This window comes from Sciurus vulgaris, assembly GCF_902686455.1.
Source record: "Sciurus vulgaris genome assembly, chromosome: 2".
Classification (NCBI taxonomy): domain Eukaryota; kingdom Metazoa; phylum Chordata; class Mammalia; order Rodentia; family Sciuridae; genus Sciurus; species Sciurus vulgaris.
Window position 1 is genome coordinate 48,158,501 of NC_136462.1, and position 5,255 is coordinate 48,163,755.

Here is a 5,255-nt window from a genome sequence, read left to right on the forward strand (position 1 = left end):
GATTAACTCTACCTTCAAACTAAGTACATTTTATGCAAATCATAATAAAGTTGATTTAGAAATGAGTGAACTATAGATACATGTAGCAAGATGGATGAATCTTAAAAAGAAACCTCAGAACACTAGGCAGATTTTTTAAAAAAAGCAATCAGAACCTGAGGATACAAATCAAATGATTCCATTTAGTGAAGTTTAAAAACGGGGAGAATCTGTTCTCTTCTGAAGAGAAGAATTAGCCTGGGGAAGGGACTTTGTGGGGGTGATGGCAATGTTCTCTACCTTGCATGGAGAGGAGTCTTCACATGGCTATGTGCATATATTGAAACTCCTTGAATTGTACACTTGCTAAGATCTGTGCATTTCACCATCCTTAAGCTGTCCCTTTATGTGACTTTATGAAAAAGTACACACATTAAAGAATAAGAACATTAAAGAGGCATATTCCTGTACACAGGAGATTGTTGACTGGGTAATTTCTGTGCACCAATTCCTTCATAATGGGTGTGTAACAGCCCTTCCTAGGGCAAAGGCCAAGGTGGCTCACATTGATACTGAGAAACCACATCCTGCTGGACAGTTCTATGCTTGCCACTTCTTATTTTTGGTACAGAGAATTGAACTCAGGGGCACTTAACCACTGAGCCATCCCCAGCCCTATTTTTAAATATGTTTTTTTAAAGACAGGGTCTTGCTAAGTTGCTTAAGACCTCACTAAGTTGCTGAGGCTGGCTTTGAACTCACAATCCTCCTGACTCAGCCTCCCAAGCCTCTGGAATTACAGGCGTGCACCACTGAGCCCGGCTATGCTTGCCACTTGGATGTAATCTCAGCCCGATGTTTTAGATATAGTGAACAGAAAATAGCTGGGTGCAATGGCTCATACCTGTAATCCCAGCAAGGGAGGCTGAGGCATGGGGATCACAAGTTCAAGGTCAGCCTTGGCAACTTAGCGAACCCCTGTCTCACAATAAAAAATAAAAAGGGCTGGGGATGTGGCTCAGTGATAAAGCTTGTCTAGTTTCAATCCTTAGTACCCCCCCCAAAAAAAAAAAAAAAAAAGAAAGAAAAAGAAAACATGAACGACAGGTTGTCAGTTCAGCACATACAAAAAGCAAATGAGAGTCATACATCGTACTCTATTATACTCTGAAGGGATGGGGGCTACCTTTTCCCAAGACCTCTCTAAGCACATGGCATGAGGGTCATGAACTCTCAAACAAACTCTGATCTCTATGAACAAGGAAGAAGTGGGATGGATTTGGGGACAACTCATACTTCCTGTTATTCATCCCATTCTGGCCAACTTCTCAGCTATTCTTTTCAAGCCTTAGTCAAAGGCACATATCTACATTCACATGCTACCCGCAAACATTCCTAATCCAGGCAAAAAAGCTTCTTCCCCAAGTATGCAAACCTCTTCTGGAAGATTGAGAATTGCTGGTGTACAAATTTTTGTGCTCCAGGTTCTTTACTGTTGGAAGTGCCTTATTCAAGGCAAGGGTCCAGATCCTCCCAAAGCACCTCGGGCTGTACATGGTATTTATAACTAGGATGACACGTAGCCTTCCACTTCTGTGGGAGTACTGAGTTGACTGAAGGTCATTCACACCACCGTGGGACTTTCCTTTTTATGTAACTACCTGTAGGTAAGTATCCTACTCCTTCCTTCCCATGGAGTGGGTGCTGGATTACAAGTCTCTTGGGCCAAAGAACAAGGATTGTCTCTGTGGTGTGAACTGGATGAGGCGGTGAGTAGAGTGCTAAGAGTCACTCCCAGCTGGATGATTGAAGGTGAAATATGCCCTGCTGTCAATTGGCAGTCCATAACTGACACCCGCCGTGTCAAGAGAAACCAAAAAGAAAACTAATCTGAGCTGCCAAGTGACTCCCTGGAGTCTGGCAAAGCAATGCTTTCTCCTGTAGAGGTTAAAGACATTTTAAACTCTCATTCTCCTAACTACTTAGCACTTCCCTTCCTCTTTTTTCAGTGCTGGCTTTCTTTATCTATTCTGGGGATTGGAACATTTCTCAGATGTGTGTATGAACTTTCTTTGGCCTTCTTCAACTAGATACTTCACCATGGGCTTTGTTTCTCAGGTTTCCATGGCCTGACTTGTGTCTAGGTGTCCGAATGGGGGGCATGGTCAGTAAGGCCTGTGGAGATAAACTGCTGGAAGGACAATTTGAGCAAAGGAATTTGGGGGAAGGAAGGGAAAAGAGGAGAAAGGAAAAGGGATGTGTAAGATTAGTCCTTTTTTGCAGTATCATTTAACACTATATATACAAGTAGAAGCAGGAACTTAATTCAGTGTGTATTGTAAAAGTACTCCCATAGACTGAAAGAGTTAAAGCAAATTCCAAAGAATACTGGGACTTGGCCAAGGTGTGGTAGTGCATGCCTGTAAATCCCAGTGGTTTGGAAGGCTGAGACAGGAAGATTACAAGTTCAATGCCAGCCTCAGCAACTTAGCGAGACCCTCACCAACTTAGTCAGACAATGTCTCCAAATAAAAAATAAAAAAGAGCTGGGGATGTAGTTCAATGGTGAAGTGCCCCTGGGTTAGATGCCCAGTACAAACACACACACACACACACACACACACACACACTGAATAATGGGACTCATTTGAACACAGAGGGTATTGCTCATTATGATGGTCCTTCAAAATGGCAAGTAAACTGATTATTTTCCTCACTAAGCGCCTTGTCTGTGGTTATTAATTCAAATGACCCTTCACCCTCATTGAAATAGGTATATTCCCTAACAGATTACAGCTGTGTAATATTGTCTAATGCAGTGCTATCCAAGAGAACTTTCTATGATGATGGAAATATTCTATATCCATGCTAACGTAGCAGCAATCAGCCACATGAGGCCGTTGAGCACTCACAATGTGGCTTGTATTGCTGAGGAACAGAATTTTTTTTTTTTTTTTTTTGAGGTGCTGGGGATTGAACCCAGGACCTTGTGCTTGCAAGGCAGGCACTCTATCAACTGAGCTATATCCCCAGCCCCAGGAACAGAATTTTTAATTTGACTTAAATTTGAACAACCACACATCACATGACTGGTGGTTCCTGTACTAGATAGCACAGGTCTAAAGTTTACCTGTGTGCTCTGGTACTATGGGAAGGAGACTTCATAATGCCATACCTTGTATGATGGTGTGAATCGGTCGGCATTCTACCTGGGTATTTAATAAATCATTGTTGAAATACCTACAATTCTACCCTTGAGTGAAGTGGAGGGACTCAGTTTTTATAAAACAGCAGTAATTTGGGTGGTAGAAAAATTCTTCTTTGGAACTCCCTCTACCTCCCAAGATGAAATATGGGTAGACCCTAATAATTAAGCGTGGGTCTGCAAGAGATAGGTTCATTCTGTGAGATTAGGTGTTAAATCTTAATTGCCAGGCAAGGGAAAGATAAGTTTCAAGTAAAGGTGAAGAAAAGCTTGTTCCCAAAATGTAGGATCTTTTGGTATCTGATGGTGAAACATTACTTCCCAAGGTATAGATGGGATTCATTTAGAAAGGGACCAGTCTCATGTTTTGGTGTGAACATTTCCTCCGAACCCAGGAAACTGCATCTGCCTCTCATTAGATTGTGAATTTTCCTGCACAAATATTGCCCAATATTGTCTTTTTTTTTTTTTTCCTGTGGCCCGAAGTAGTGAGTAAATCATCTTTGTCTCCTTCCTTTCTCTCACCATGAATATAATTAATCAAGACCTGCTGAGCTTGTTTCTCAAATGCTATCAGACATGTTCACTCATTTTTCGCTTAGTTTGGTTTAGCTTCCACTGTTCTTAGTTCAAATTCACAGCAACTTTTGCTTGGACCGTTTCTGTAAGCCCACTTCTAATGGAACATTACTCAGGGTCACCATGTACAGTTGAACAGTTTGTATCCTGCACACAGACTGGTCAAGGAAGTTAGTGGGGCTGAAGCATAGCCTCCATTCCTCTTCTCTGGTGTGGGCCTCTATCTAGAGAAAGTACCTTTATAATTTGCACAAAGATTCCATTTAATCCTGGTGGTATAGACCTACCCTGTTTAGTACAATAGTCACTAGCTGAATGTGGCTTTAAATTTTTTAATTAATTTCAATGATGTAAAATTTAAGGTTCAGTTTTAGTGGCTACTGATTGAACAGCACTGGTATAACAAATTCCCAACATTGCAGAAAATTCTATTGGAAGGCCCTGGATAGAACCATCTTCTAAACCATTCTATACAATTTGCTAGTGTGAACAATCTTTAATGCAAATCTAAACTTGTCAGTCTTTTAAGTCTTCAATGATTTCCACTTCCATCAGGAGCAATCAGTGGGTGGTGAATCAATTTTGTGGGTTGTAACCAAAATTAAAAACACAACTAAATTTTAAAAAAGGAAGTGCTTATAGGCTGTTTAGTACTGTTCTGTGAAATTTTTGTTTTGGTTCTATTTATATTTATTTGTCTCTATACCAAGATGTCCACGTCTCTATAATTTGATGTCTTTGTGAAGTAACTAGGTGCAATGAAAGAAATCTTTCTAATTGTGTGTGGTGAGCAAAAAAGTTTCAAAAACTTGGGCCATGGAATATGAGTCTGAGCTTCTTAACCAGGCATTTATGGTTCTCTATAAACTGACCTTTCATTAACTCCTTTCTAACTTTTAACTGTCTTGCACTTATGTTGACTAATACAGAACCTCTCTGGTTTCACTTAAGACATCAAACTTTTGTTCTTTCCTTTCTTTTTCCATCTCTGTATCTTTGCTCACTGGGAACTGTTTCCTTGCCTTGCCAGTTCTACCATCTTTTTGCCTGAATGAAGACTACTCATCATGTAAGCCTAGGATTAGGAAACATTTTTGACCTGAATACTCCAGGGTGGGCTGGGTGCTCTTCTTTGACCTTTGATAGCATTCCACAGAGATCTCTTTATAGTTTTTAATATAATCATTACTTATTTAGTTGCTCTTTTCCGGTACTAAACAGTTCTTTCAATACAAGTAATATCTTATTCATTTTTGTATCTCAAGGAGAAAGTACAAACTAGCAAACTAGACACTCATTCAATAAATATTTGTTCGAAGAATAAATTGGAGAAGGAAGGACAAATCAATCAACCGTGTGGACACTCAGGTGCGACGCAGACTTCAGCCATCGGAGGGCGCCGGCACGACTGTAGGAGTGCGCAGGCGCGCTGGGAAGGCGGGCGCTACTGTAGTGGCGGCGGTCGTGGCTGCGGCCGGGGGAAGTGAATGGT